Source organism: Poecilia latipinna, unplaced genomic scaffold (assembly GCF_001443285.1).
Source record: "Poecilia latipinna isolate Pla-1442-1.1 unplaced genomic scaffold, P_latipinna-1.0 Scaffold13, whole genome shotgun sequence".
In the NCBI taxonomy this organism is placed as follows: domain Eukaryota; kingdom Metazoa; phylum Chordata; class Actinopteri; order Cyprinodontiformes; family Poeciliidae; genus Poecilia; species Poecilia latipinna.
The window spans coordinates 742,930-758,836 of NW_015112629.1; the positions used below are offsets into that span (position 1 = coordinate 742,930).

At 36.3% G+C, this 15,907-nt stretch overlaps 1 long non-coding RNA gene across 1 annotated transcript; it reads right to left on the bottom strand.

Moving 5' to 3' along the window:
• Positions 1–65: 65 nt before the first annotated feature.
• LOC106946672 (uncharacterized) lies at positions 66–14,550 on the bottom strand. Its single transcript, XR_001424811.1, has 3 exons — positions 14,539–14,550; positions 9,608–9,611; positions 66–556 (listed from the first exon to the last, which is right to left on the bottom strand). It is a non-coding gene; the product is annotated as an uncharacterized LOC106946672 (long non-coding RNA).
• Positions 14,551–15,907: the final 1,357 nt, after the last annotated feature.

Below are 15,907 nucleotides of genomic sequence, written 5' to 3' on the forward strand. Positions count from 1 at the left end.
ATTTCTGCAGAGGAAAAACTGTGATTCCTACCAAAACCACAAAAAGACAATCGCGTGCAACGCACCACAAATTTATGGACGCTTCTGGTAAAAATGTATTAAAAGCTTTAAGCCAAAGCTTTGGAGACTTTTTTGCCTCCTGTTACCAATTCCCTCTTTGAGTATGGTGGCAAAATAAACTTAATTGCCCTTGTTTTGAAACAGTTTTGCTCAAGTTGTGGATATGGGCAAGTTTAAAGTAGCAATGTAATTAAACCTATTTCGTGTGGATTAAATGGACTAAAGCTGGGAACACATTACAAGATTTTTCACCTGATTTTACCCTCAGTTATTAGTCGGGGAAAATCTGCTCTGTACCAACTCAACAAGGTGAGATGGCATAAAAACCTTCTAGCCCCAAGATATGATAGAGACTGGAGCCAACCCGACCTCAGTCATTGTCAAAAACATGTTTGGATTTTTCTGGACACACTTGGAACTGATAACCTGTCCAAATGCTAAAGTGTGTTACCAATAGCCAGTGAAAAGGAGAGTCTGAGAACAAACTTTTTTTTTTCTTTTTTTTTCATGTTTTATTTCCAACAACAACATTATGTAGATACATTCACTGGCCATAATTCAAAACTTTTAACTAGCAAATTACAATTACTGATAAAAGAACACAGATATTCAAGAAGAAAACCGTAAATAATAATCCAATTAAAATAAACCAAACAGTTGACATTATTACACATAAAGTCAATGGAGATTAATATAACAAACTGACATTTTTGAATGATTAAACAAATTTATTATTCACTGTTAATGTTTATTTGTATGATCCAGCCAAACATGTTAGCTGCAAAGAGCTAACATTTTCTTTTTGATGAAAGCTGGCATTGGTTGTGAATCCAAGACCTACAAGCTCACAACCTGAAATACCAGATCCAAAGCCATGTAATGTGTCCCCAGCATCTTTTGGACCACTTGTGTTTAATATTTGGAAAAGCTGCTGAGAGAAATTGGTCTCTGTGTTATGTCATATTTATTTCCAAGGGAAATAAGAAGTCCTGGATCACAACTTAACAGTTCCTAGTAAGTCTAGTCAGCTGAAATCAGTAAAATATAGATTTTTTTTTTTAATTCAGAAAGACCCATTTGTTTAAAATGGCTTATGTTTATTATTATCTGTTAACATTTTTTCTGTCATGTTTTAGCTAGATTTTAATTGTGCTTACAAATATTTTGATCATTTTTAAATTTCTTTTTTTTTATCTTTTATGATTTTAATTATTTGTTTATGTTATTTCCCAATTTTATTTCTTAGTTTGTTTTTTTTGTTTTTTCATGTGCCCTCTCCCCCACTGAATAAATGTACTCATTTTAACAGCTTTTCAAAATGTCCTCTTTTTTTAAGTGTGAGACTGTTATTACAACATTTACACGTCTTTTGGAGGATTGTGAAACTCGATGTTCCCATAATGCTCGATAGTATTTCGTCTGAGTTGATATCTAGACTTTCATGTCCAACTAAATTGTATCCCAAAAAACTGTCATAGGGATGGAAAAACGTTTAAAACCTTGAAATTCATGAATTTGTGATCCCTTACAGCTTTTTTATTCTGGTTCATTCTTTTCTACTGCGTCTTTTTTTTTATTGAGAATTGGCTGCCTGATTAATTAAATATGATGGCAATTTTTGCTCTTTTGTGTGATTTGATAATCAGATCTCAGCCTACCAATTATTATTTTATGTGGATGGTTCATTAGTATCAGTTGTTACCATTGTTAACTTTCACTGTAGCCGACAGCTGAAAGTGAGAGCCTGGCTCACACTGGATGGGAAGCAATCGAGATAAAAATGTAACTTAATTTTGAGGCCATAACTCTTAGCTGGAAAACAGAAAATGTCCGTTTTGGGTTGGAAAATACTTTCTTTCATGCACCATGAAAAAAGGTCTGCTTTTCTAATGATCTCCTAAGAATTATTAGATTCTGTTCCCATGTTATTTAAGAAAAAAATAAAAATAAAAGTCATGTTCTGTCAAAATAAAATATGGTGAGCTTTCTCCCCTCTTTCAAGATTGAGAGACATGAATCCAAATATCTGGGTATTTATGCAGGTGTTTCTCTGTCCTTATTGAGCAGAACCTGAGGTGTTGTCTTACGTTTTGGGCAAAAATATGTGTTGCGCATTGGTAACTTTTTTTGAAAGCATCCTTTAGAATTTATAAAGCATAATCACTTCAGTGATGCAGCTGGACAACTATTGAAAACCCGCCATCCACCTCTAAATGGAGAAAACCTTTTAATGCTGTTGAAATAAAGCAATTCTGCAAAGAAAAGACGGGAAAAAGTTCCCTCGACGATCCAGAAAATCAAGACTTTTTACCATCTTGAGCCACAAAAAAAAAAAAGAAAACACACCCTCCTCCACTTTCTGTCTCTTTGTCACCGAGGAGCTCCCAACTGCTGCTGCTGTCTTTCCTTCCTCAGTTCTTGCCAACTTCGACATCTGCCTGTGTCCTCCATGCTCCAGCTCTATGTATCTTTCCTGCTGACACAAAGATCTCTGAGTCTGCACTCCAGCTCACTAAGTAACCGGCAACTCCTGTCAGGTGTAATGGAACACAACCCTTACACCATTATGAACCATCTCCTCTGACATTTGCCATGTCGATGTATCACCGCTTTTCTCATTTCATAAACTTTTCCTATGACTGTTGCCATGACAACAGTCCTCAACACAGCCCTCTCTCCTTCCTATTTCACTCTTTTGACATGTTGTGTGACGAACATCACCAATTACACTGCTGAAATCAGCAGTGAACAGCTGAATGTTGTTTTTTTTTTTTTTCAGTACAAGCCTTACAGTATAGCAAAAGGTCTTGTTGCAAGATCAGATTTTTTATGTCGAATACATGCCCTACCTTACATGTTGTGAGCCACAACATCTCTCCATTTTGTTGTAAAAATGTAGATCTCTTAAAGCTGCATACAGCCTTATCAACGCAACTAAATATATAAATCTTGCTGTATTGGGTTCTGAATGACATTTCACTTAAAACCTGAGAAGTTCGCTTTGCTGGTGGTACAAAAGTAAAAGTCAGGTGTTTAAGAATTCAAGGCATTCTAGAAAAAAAAATCACAACCAGAATGTGGCACTACAGGAGTAAGGAAAGATTATTTAGAGTCAGATGGCTTTTTTTTTTTATGTTTCACTAAAATATCCTGCAATCTTTTTAGTCAGGAACATACAGTGCCTTGACTTGAAATTGCTGAATTACTTGCAATTCTCCCCATTTTGTCAGATTACAACCATGGACGCAAGTGTATTTTATCAGAATTTTAATAGACAGACCCAGAAGAGTTTTAGGGCCCGACAAACACAACATGGTGCACAACTGGAATGTTGAAGAAAATGGATGTTTTTCCTTTTTTTTTTTTTGTTTTTTGCAAATTAAATGTGAAAAATAAGCATTTATATACTCAGCCAATCATTAAAATAGCCAATACATTAAAAACACCTCGCCGTTATTACAGCTTTTGAGTTTATCATTACCACCATTGCATATATAGTGACAGACTGAATGCATGTTGTGTACAAAAGTTAATACCTCTCAGGACTGCATTATAGAAGGAGGCTGTGGAGGTGCTATGTATTTCCAGGCATATAATTCCTTCTTATAGCAAAATCAGTAACTATCTTACATTCAGTTGTTACAAAAATGTCAAGGGTCACTTAAAATACATTTGACTTTGCAAATTTGACACATTAAAATTTAAGAAACGCTACATTTCCAACATCCCCCATCCATCACAAAAATTACCCTCCGTTATTATCCTACAATTAATTTCGGAGAGTTCAACTGAAGGATATTTTGTTTGCTGGGCTTAGTAGAAGTGTAATTCTGCCATGTGTTTTTGCATTAGCTGCTAGCCATGTATTGATTTGATTGAGGTGAATTCAATTAGGGAAACCCCTGGAACTTGGAGGACGATTGCCCTTAAGGACCAGAATACACAACCTCTGCATAAAGTATGCAAAGAAGGCATGTAAAACAAATATATTTTCAACAGATTTCAAGTTGGCTATTCATTCTGTTATCTTTTATCGTCAACAACTCTTTTTTATAAAGCGCTTTAACACCAGCCATATCTGAAACGAGGTGCTGAACAATAAATATCGGGGACTCTTCAACCTCTTCGTTCCTTTGTTCATGTTAGCCTGGACACTGGCCAGGCTAAATTCCTGTCGCCCTGCTGCTTGCCTGCTTGCTTGTCAATGGTTTTGTGTAGATAAAGTGAGAACAATGATCCTACATTCAGTATGTGCCTTTGTTTCGACCTGATTTATGGGTTAGGATTGTGCAATTAAAACAGGTTTGAATGTAGTATTGTTTTTCCCTCATTTATAATCTGCTGACAATAACAAACCGAGATTCCTTTGACTTTGGCTGTATTTGTACCTACAAACAGGGAGCAAGTTGAATCAAACTTGAGAAGATGCTAAATGACTTTGTAGCTCTGAACAGGAAGCCACTAATTCATTAGGGGGGAAATATATGGTGGCATTTTTAGGTGTGTGCAGCTGCTCATTGGAAATCCCAATGGTAATGGCCTTATTGAGCTCAAGCAGGAGAAGAGGTTGCAACACTTCCTTGTGCTGAACTCGGAGAAACACTTGTGCACCATGGCAGCAGTTTTGTGCCTATTTATCTCTTATCAGTAATTGTGTTTTTTTTTAAGTCTATTGTTTTCCTGTGTTTGGGAGAGAAATGAGTATTTGGGTTTCCTAAAGAGTACTACTTGGTGGTTTTCCTTCCACCGTTTCCTATAATTTTAAAAGTTGTCACTGTTTATGGTCCAGCGTTCTTGAGAGGCACAGATTGTTGCTAGACTTGTTACATTCTACTGCATAAAGACAAAACAATGGAAATATTTTCTTTTCCATCTGTGCACTGTGCCATTAAGAGAAACTTTTAAGAGAAACTTTTACAGTTTCTCTTTATGTGTATTAGATTTTTGACCATTTAAAATCCTTAGTCAGTAACGACCCAGATCACTGATTGTAGTCGGGTCATGTCCTATTTCCCTGTTACTTCACCTGTTAAATTTCCTAAACCTAGAACAAAACATAATTGGTGTAAACTCAGAGATTTTATTAGATAACAGAAGCTTATTAGCACCCATGGACTTAGAAAGCCTTGTATGATGACCTGTTATCCACTTTCATGACATTTTACAGCTGCTCCTCCACATAGAGAAGTCAATTAAGATGGCTCAGCTCTCTGGTTAGGATGCCTTCCCGGTGAGGTGTTTTGGGCACATCCCACTGGTCGGACATCCAGAGAAAGACTGGGACATGTTTCTCCCAGCTGGCACATGGAGCTGTGGAGAGGAAAGTGTGTGTCTCTCTTCTTAAACCCAACCCCAGATTAAGCGAAAGATGGATGGGTGGCAATGCAGATATGATAACATTAGGTCTGTCTTGAATCAATTTCATCAAATGAAAATGTTTATTATTATCAATTTTGAATCATAGTCTTTGTCTTTTACATATATGTAGATATCATCATACCAATATAGGAGTATGAATATGTTATTACCAGAACTGTCGGAGGCTTAGGGACATTTTAAGGAGGATGCAGGTAGCCTAAAATAAGCTTAATGATGTCCATGAGTAAACTCATTAAAGTTGTCAGTGATTGGAGCCAAATGGTGCATCTCAAATACATCAACTGATAATGTGACACGTGTTGTAGCAAACAAAGGCACACGCTGCGTGTTGTTGCTAAATTGCAGGTTTCCTGATCATTAATGGGTCGACCGGTTGATGTCCGTGCTAATTTGTGCTGCTCCCATTAGACTGCTTTGGTCTTATTTTAAATGAGCTGGGTGCACGTAATGTTGGAATCTCATCATGAATGATTAAAACAAATCACCAACAAGGCCTGACCACTGATAGCAATTTGAAGGTCTCGGAGCACCTTACATCAACTGCACTAACAAGGCCAATCAGGAAAGTCCAATGTGGGGCCATAATTCCTCACAAGAAGCGTTCAGGATTTTAATCACTTTCCAGCTGAGTACTATGCTGTAAAGTTTTGTGACTTGTATTTTAGAAATAATTACCTACGGATAGTCTATTTTAAATAATAAATTATCTGATGAAAAATACTATTTTAAAACCTTAAGTTTTATGCAGTTTGGGTGTGACCAAAACATATTTTCACACGTTAGGAAAGAAAAAGGTTACTTTTCATCTCTTGTGCACATTTCGACTCAGAATTTTCTCAGCTTTTTTTTTTATTATTTCTATCTCTGGCTAAGATCAATCATTATCTTATTATTATCACTTCATTTGATAATAAAAGACTGAAAGAGAAAGCTTAATGAACGATTATCAAAACCACCGATGGACCATCAAAGATTAATACGAACATTACAACACTGATTCAGAAGAGGCTTCAATCACAGTCAAGTGTCACATTAATGTCCACTGAATACGCCATTAAACATAGCAAAGTTTTTGTTTTAAAATAAGTCAAGTTAACCCATAAAATGGGATCATTTTAATGGGGCAGATTATTATAGTGGAACTCATTATCCTGGTTATGTCAAAAAATGACACCATCATGCGGCCAATATACAGTAAAATTAGAGCAGGTTTTAAGCATTACCAAAAGGGATGAAAATGTTCACATAAATAAAATACATTGAGGGATAATCTTTTGGAACTATTTTCCCTTAAGAGAGTGATTCAGTACAGACTTGAGGATAAACTACTGTATGGAAATATCCAGGACTATTTTTTTATTTTTTTTTAATTTTTTTTACATCACTAGTTTGACATACGACTCAAGTACAAGCATATGAAAGAACAGAAACAAACAAATGAGACCAATAAAAATGTTTTCGATCAGAATCATGCATTACTCCTTTCCTGAACTGAATAGTGCGGATAAATCTGATCTCTGTATCTCTTGCTGAAAATGTTCACATGCTGTTATATGAGAGTCTTGTTAAAGAATTCAGCTGGGATTCAGAAAGGAGAAGTGATTATAGACTTGTTTATACGTCCCTAGGGTCCCAATGCTCTGACATATACTGCTGCAATAAAAAAAAAACAATAGGCACAATATTTAAAGGGACAGAGCCAATAAAAAAAATGTTTTTCACATGATGGCACGGTAAACAGTGTTAGAAGGAACAAAACAGTTAAGATAAATGAATAAATAAGAGATTTAAACTTTTGTTAGAACTTTTTTAGATTAGTGTATGTTTTTGTAGTGAGACTGCACAAGATTCTAGTGGGAACTTACGTACGTAATTTCTAAGAGGTATCGTTCCAAAAAATTGCGTTTTAGCAGTTTTGCTGATTTGTATTTAAATTTCACAAACCTTTGGTTTCAAATAGAACATCATCGTCTGAGAAAAAAAAAAAAAAAAGTTTTCAAGTTACTAACTGAGACAATTGCTAAAAAGGTGTTGTGACTTGTTTTCTTACTAAAGCCTGTTCTCTGCCTCAAGTTTTCTCATTAGTAAGTTGAGAACTTTAGCCTGAAAGTCAGCAGTACATCAGCCTCTATTGATCTTTCTCAGATGGGTCCGGAGTCAGAATGTGAAGTATACCGCCATCATCACTTCTTTTCTCAAGAATGTAAAAGCATGCAAAAGTAAATTGATATAAACTCCCTGAACGTCTCCAGCTTTATTGCAATGTGTGCTGCAAACACAAATTTAAACAAGTAAATTCCAACCTTAAAGTTGATCAAGCCAAACCCACAAATGGATTGTTGTATTGAGTCGTGACCTAAAACACATTGTAGTGTAAAACGGAAAGAAAACCAGACTCTCAATATACAACAAATGGCCTACTCAAAAATCCACATTAAAATATCACCATCTACATAACAAAGAAAAGGGACTGTAGCAAAATTGCACTCAAAAAAGCCTTATTCGTCACCAACAAGAACAATGACTCAACAATTTAATCTCTTGAATCAGTAACTCAACACTTACCTCTCCTCTCAGTCTAAGCATGGAAAATTCGCCTTGCCTCAGACTCTGCTTCCTGCTGGACCTGCTTTGCCATTTAGCATTCATGGTTTTCCAGAACTTCTTTGAGGACAAGTGGTATTATTTCTCTATTGTTCCCTAACCCTGTTCTAGTTCCCTCCATGCTTGAGGTTTTGCTTCTGCAACGACAGAACCTTTGGTACATCTGACTGTCCAAACACAATTAAGTTTTGTTTACTGTTACAGACTCATTCAATTCGAGTATCATTAAAAGGTTAATTTATGTCAGTAACTCAGTTCACTGAGTGAAACGCGCTACATAGATTAATCGGACATAGACGGTTTATTCAGTTTTTTTTTTTTCATTTCCCACCTTGTTTTAAAACGTGCTATTAATTTACAGTCGAGTTTGAATGGAGATGGGAGGTGCATCTTATCAAACTGTTCCTATTTCATAATGAGCTGTGTGATTAGATTACACCTAGCAAATCCAGCAGCTCGACACTAACGCCTTTAATCTCCCTCATTCTTTTGCAGTCTTGTGTTATAAGTGCAACATGGTCGTCTCCGGGTGCACGAGTGGAAAATTATCATGAAGAACACATTCTCTGCTCCTCAGAATGGATTTTATTAGGTTTGGAACGATAAAAAAGACACTTTGGTGCATAATCAATCCAGATAACTGGTTGAAGGCGGTAGGTCACTGTTCTCAATTGTGTCAGACCAATTTAGCATTTGCCTCAAGAGCGCGCTCCCCCCCCCCACCCACACCCCCCCCACCCAATCCGTCTTTTAGTGCCAATAGTGCCTACCTTCTCCGTGACCCCAGTGTTTTCCGGGCAACACAAATCATTAACAAAAGGTCACAGTGGAAAGGGACTTTATATTTAACGTGTAAAAACAAATTAGATATTAGGTGTCAGAACCTGGAAGGCGCCTGCGCTGTCAAGTCAATTGTCACTTCATCACAGGCTGACGATTTATCAAATTACAGCCCAGCTGTAGGGGCTTACAGCCGAGATTAGTGACACATAGGGAGGAAGAGGCGTTTTTTTAAGTGGATCCTATACCTCAGCCTCCAATCAATAAAGTCTACTCTTCTCACCGCCTATCCTACATGCTACTGTTTTTTTCCCCTTCTTCCCACCTGTCTTTCTCTCAGCTGTCTAATTCTCAAGCTCAATACCAATCTCAAGGGTGTATGCCTGTGTTTGTGTGTCCCGATTTGTGTATGGGCTGCTTGTGTTTCCTTGTGATTGTGTTTTGGTTAGGTGAGATATAATGTAGGACAGGCTTTGGCAGCTCCATTATCTGGGTGGTGTCAGCTTGTCCGCCTTTGCATGCTTCCTTTCTTTAGGCCCACTTTCCCAATCAAACATTTATTTGCCGCCCTGACATCCCGTGTCAAGCCTCTTCTCACTGTCTGTCAGTGAGTTGGGGCTTACTGTACTGATAGCTCAGCAGCTTACAGGCCTGCCGTTGCTGATATGTGACCTCTGTTCTCATTCTTTCTGCAAAACTTTCCACCACAAAGTCGGAATTTTAAAGTGTGTTTCATGCAGCCTTTGAGATTGGATTCACAATTAGATTCTGTGTGTTTGGGAACTTAACTTTAGTTTCAGCTGAAGTTTATAAAATAATGTGATTGTGCCTTTAAGCCTACAAAACATCTAGAATTCCCTCCTTAAAAAAAGTTTGCATGGGTAAATCTATTTAATAATTTTACTGTAAATGATCTTTTTATGTTCATAAGATATATCCTAACAAAAATAGTCATCCAATGCATTGTTGAAAATACATTTTTGCAATTTTTGTAAACTTTCTTTATGAGTGAGCCCAATGTTTTCTGAATGCCATTTCAAAACATAATTTGTGGTTTTTTTGTTTTTTTTTTGCCACTTATTAACAAATTTTTAAATATGAAAAGCATCAATGTTTATTTTTAAGGCCCATTTATGTCTAAATGTCTAAAACAATCTCTTGTCCTGGATGAAAAGTGTCTCCTAATAATGTTTTTTTTATTATTATTATTTTTATCACTATATTTTATAAAGTGCACCAGGCCCTCCATCACTATGCTGCCACCCCCGTACTTCAAGGCTAACATTGTGTCCTCAGCTTGGATACTCTCCCCACTTTACATATTACATTCGCTGTTTTCCATGTGTGCTTTTACTGTTTGCAAGTCCTGTTGAGCCCCCGCCCCTTTTTCTTTTGTCTTTTTGCAGAAACAACAGATGAGTAGAATTACAAACTGAAAGTTGGGTTTTTATGTTTCATGCTTCTGGTATGATGGCTGTTTTCTGTCTGGATGGCCTTTCAGCCCAAATGTGTAAAGGACTTATTTTTATGTAGATAAAGCTCCTCTCTAACCAGCTCCAGGCAGCATCTTTACAACGTCTTTTGTTCCGGAGTTGATATGCATATTTCATACCAAACATGCTCATCTTGGGGACAAAGAACCTGTCTCATTTCTGTCTCATGGTGGCTAGACGTTCCCATGGTATTTTTTACATGCATATAACTGTTTGAACAGATGAACGTGGCACATTAAAGCATCTTAAAATTGTTCCCAAGAATAAAACTGTCTGTGGTGATTCACATTCCTCCTCTGGATATCTTGCTTTACTTTATAGTCCTATGATATCATACAAGAAAACAGTGTGTGTGTGAAGCAATGCCTTTATGTCTTTTATTTTATTGGGCATGCTAAAAGTATGAAATCCCGCAATATATATAATTTTTTTTTTATCCTGCTATTTTTATACTGTTGTAAAGTTGTTAAAAAGTTGGTTATTTACTCGTTAGTTGAAGAGATGTTTTAAATTATATATTTTTTTATGTTCTGGCAAAACAGATCTGCTTTCAGTGTGAGTGCCAGCTGACTTGCTCAGTGATTTAGCATACGATTAAGTCAGTAATTGGGGGCAAAGTGTAAACAGATAACTGATTCAATTAACCTTCTTACTGTAGGCATTTACAATCACAGACAGACATTTAGCCTCCTAGCCTATAGATATCTTAAGAATGCAAATGGTCGACCAGAATGAGACTTCAGCAGCAGATGGGAAACACACTTTCTGGGGCGCATGGCAGCTCAATTAATAGTGTTAAATGTGGAAATAATTCAGGGTGCCATTTTATCATTCACAGGGGAGGATAAAAAAAAAATAGCACAGAAATGTCATTTATCCATAGCGCATGTAGGAACAAATTGAAGTGACACTGAAGAGTGGAACTAGCTGTGCAGACAGCAAAAGGAACCAGGACACTCTTGTTATTGGTAGCCTAACAGTGAAACGGTGTTGTGTAAGCTTCCCGTTACAAAAGTTCAGGTTCTAAGTTCAGCTTACTCAAATTACGACTCAGTTTATTTATAGTCACAGTTCCACTCTTAAAAATTCAGGGTTAAATCCACAGTCCCAAGATGGTTTAGCTAGCATGATCATTTTTTTCAAAGATGACGTCTGAAGAAAAGAAATTCTTAAATCTTGGGAGATGACAGCTTTGCACATAAACGGTCTTCATTGAAAAGTTTCCATATGTGCAAAACTGATAAAGACTTAAAGACTTACAGGTTTAACTACAATGAAAGTTCACCTTGTAAAATATGCATTAAAGGAGGCTAAAGAAAATTCATGACACACTTTTTCAGACTTCTAATTGTAAAAAAAAAAATTAATCATGATTAGTTTGTTTTCTACTGTGCAATGGCGCAATACTTTGTGCATAAAAAACTCATTGACATTTGCAGTTATAAGGTTACAGAAAGTGGAAAAAAGCTGAGGCATTATTCCTTTTGTTATACACTATAAAAAGGAAATATTTTAAATGATACTGGCACAAATATGAAAACAATATTGATGACTTTGAGGAGAAAAAGTCACATTATGCTTCAGGTCTTAATGTTTCCTCCTATAAGAAACATTTGTTTTTGACTTTAACAGCTGTGCAATTTTAATCAAAGGATAAACAGGGACACTAAGTTCAGAAAATAATCTCTTTATTTTCTAGAGTCATATGACTTTCTTAATTCATTTCCTGCTACCTCCTTCCTGATGCCAACAAAAAAAAAATCTGCTTTCAACCATCTGTCTCCCAGTGCAACACATTCCTTTTCTATTCTCCCGATAGAAAGAAGGAAAATGGCCATGTTTATATGGAAAATACATACAGGAGAAGCAAATCTTTTTTCTTCACCTTTCTTTATTTATCCAGATGTGCAAGAAGCTGTATACTGTCCCCTCTAAACCTTTTGCCCAAGGGAATAGTTCTTACTTCACAAGTTTCTCTCTTTCATTTCTCTTTACTTTGGGTGTTTTTGTCACGTTGTTCTTGTCTCAGCATTATGTACTCAGAATTTGTCATTTATTCTTAACCAAAAAAAAAAAAAGTGCACATCTTGTAAATTGTACAACCTGCATGCACACATACATGATCAAACACATAAAAAGACGGCATGGGGGACAAAGGAGGGGAAAAGGTTACACATAGGAATCCCTAGAAGAAGTGGCAGGAGGCGGAAGAGGAGGTGGAAGTCTGGGGCTGAAAAGTGGGAGCACTAGAGTGTTTGGCCAAGGGGAAGGTGTTCTGACAGAACACAGCCTGTAGTGCCGGTTGCAGTGGAAAGACAGGTCAATGGCAAAGGAGCCTGTGGGGACACCGGTGAGGGGTTGGCAATGGACGCCGGGGGACGCAGAGAGTTAGGACACCTCTGTGTTCAACACTTTGTGGAAAAACTGCAGCAGTGAGGTTACACTTCACCACTCCAACAAATAAATCTCTCTTGCTGTTGTATATCTCTGCATCACAGTGAAGCAGAGATACAAGATAAACTGAGGAGTACACACTAGACTTAGGATATGTTTTTTTTTTTTTTTTTCACAAGTTAGAGGCAATCATTTTGAACAGGCACCCCTCAGATCTGCTTCCCCTCCCCCTGTTTGCTTAGGCTCAAAACTGTGCACCACTGTGCGTAAGTTTATGCATGACCTTGTCATTGTGCTATTATGATTATGCATTGCTGTATAAGCTTCTAGATGCTATGGATAATCATGTTAAATACTTTTATGGTAATCTATCTCGCAAGAAGTGAAACTTTGCTTGGAAAATTGTTTTACTCTTGAATTGTGGCCAGAATGGTTTTCCCAATCAGAATGTCTCCCCTCGCAGCAGTTTTGCAGAAATATCAGCTATAATAAATCTCAGGCTGAACCTTTGACTTTTCCCAATTGGAGTTGATGATTAAGTTGTTTCCTGCAGTGGACTGGCGACCCGTTCAGGGTGTACCCCGTCTCTCGCCCAACAAATACTAGAGATAGGCACCTGCCCCAGAGTGACCCTGCAATGATAAGTGGATGTAGACAATGGTTGGATGAATATTCAGCTGTTTACAGGAATAGGCTCTGTGAGGAACAAATTCTGGGTTATTTGAGATAGACGGGTAATTTGGAACAATTTAAAGCAGCACACCGGCACCGTTGCACAAAATAGATTTTCAAGTTTGTTTGAATAATAAAAGAGGACGAAGTAAACTTTAGAAATGCTTACCTATTGGAAAGTCTCACACTTACAAAGACTCACAAATCAAATTATTTCCTGTGAACAAAGATATAATATTCAACTTGCAGAGGCAAACCCAAAGTAACACATGCAGATTGAGTCGACACAAGAGTAATCTTACATGTAAACCAGCAGGTATCCCTACTGGCAATGAAATCTGCGACTTCTATGCATGTCGACACTTGTGACGTCGATTGGTTGCTTCTTTAAAGATGACTAGAGTCACGTTCAATAAATTATAGTATTATTGAAATGTTAATGTTGTACAGTCACTCAATTAACTAAGTGAAACACATTAAAGCGACCCATTCTAATTTATTTAATATGATTGTATAGTTAGAAATGTTTCTATCCTAATATGTTAAAATTAATCCAGGGAAGGAAATTATTACTATTATTATTTTAGCTGATTTAACTCAAATGTAAATGGATTTCAGGGCTTTTAGTCATCATTCTATGATCTTAAATAGTGTGATCCACAGTGTTATCTTCTATGGCATCATCAGCTTTGCATCGCTTCAAGGCTACAAGCAACAGATTACAAATTGAGGTACCTCAAGGCAGCAGAGGGAGCTAAAATAAAAATGTGTTTCGGATGAAAATTAAAGACCTAGATCAAAATAATATTACACATAAAAGCAATTTAGCATGGTTTGCTTTAATAAAACACTTGTACAGGGATTCTCATTGTTTAACCAAATTATTGTTGATGTTTTATTTTAATCTTAAGTATATTTTTGATACACACCTTTTGCTCCGACTTCATCTTGCTTATTTGATTTTTGCCACTAAAATTGTTTGCAAAACAAAGTGCTTTAGCAATCAGAAAATCTTCAGGGTGCAGTTGATTCACTGCCAGTTTTTTTGTCTTTTAACTCAAGAAACATGAGAGTAAAAAAAAAAGAAAAGAAAAAAGACACGCTTGTGTGCTGACATGGTTCTGCTGCAACTGATAAGAAACATGTACCAAGTAACACATTTTCTTTGAAAACGAGATAAGAAAACGTTCAGAAAACCTCATATAAGCTCTATTCTGGGAAAGACATGAGAAAAACAAATCCAGAAGCAGAGTTATTTTGCAAGGAGACATAAACAAACTTTAAATGACAAACACCCCATCTTGGTGGATTTACTGTTGCAAGAAAGTTGTATTTAAAAGACATCTGGAAAGATAAAATTAAAATCAGACAGAAACATATGCGGCTACTGCTGCTCACAAATTAACAATCAGCTCACAATGATTTAGTTTCATAAGATATTCAATCTCATCGTTTCACACGGTCAGGAAAAGGGGTTTTTCCCCAAGGCAAGCTGTGCCAAGCTGACCTTTGCTCTAGTGAGTAAGAACAATACTCATAGCTAAATACTGCTGAACTTTTCTCGCCTACTGGAGAGAGTGAGAGACGTGTCAATCATGGAGAGTCTTCATATACCCACACACTGCTGAAGAAGGCAAAATAACTAAAAAACTGTGTGGGTGAGCTCCAGGTTTTGTTGAGATTTATATAAGTGTTGGGAGTGTCATGAAACCCGCCTGAAATGATGGGTGAGTTATGGACTACCACAAGAAAAGAAGAATCATAATATTAATATTTTAACTGCTTCAGTGGGATGTCATTTTCTTTCAAGCATAAAAAAAATAAAACACTGGACACATACATCTACTATTCATTTTAGGATGACTTCTCATTTGCTGTTGAAATAATTCTGTTTTTGGATTTTTTTTTTTTTTTTTTAGGCTAACCACACACATGATTGTATCCGGTTTACAATGATGTCAAAAGAAAATAATAATAAAGGAGAGACTGGATTAAGACTAAAATGCAGAAAATAACAGCTTCATTGAAACATTCAAACAAAAAGGTGAAACATATGCCATATATGAATGAAGTGGTCTTTGAAAGAACTGGTTCACAAGATCTACAAAAAGCAACAAAATTACATCTCAAATGCTCAAGAACCTTTACTTTTGAAGTTGTAATATGAAGTAAATTAGCTTTGGCAGGGAAGGAGGAAGAGAGAGGAGTCAATAAACATCCACTGTGAGAAAGCTAGCTTTATTGTCATTCTGTGATCTCTATTGTATAATAAATAGTTTCAAACTTTTAGAATTAAGCAACGTTTCCAACCCAATTTTCACTATTTCCACTAATAAAAAGAAACAGGATCGCCAAGGGAATTCTAGGCAAATTATTTAAATATATTCACACAAATCTCCACAGGCACATAATTCTATATATTTTTTTTTAATTTTCCAGTAAAAAAAAAAAAAAAAAAAAAAAAAAAAAAAAAAAAAAAAAAAAAAAAGGAAAAATATTTTAGAAGAAAAAAAAACACAAACTCT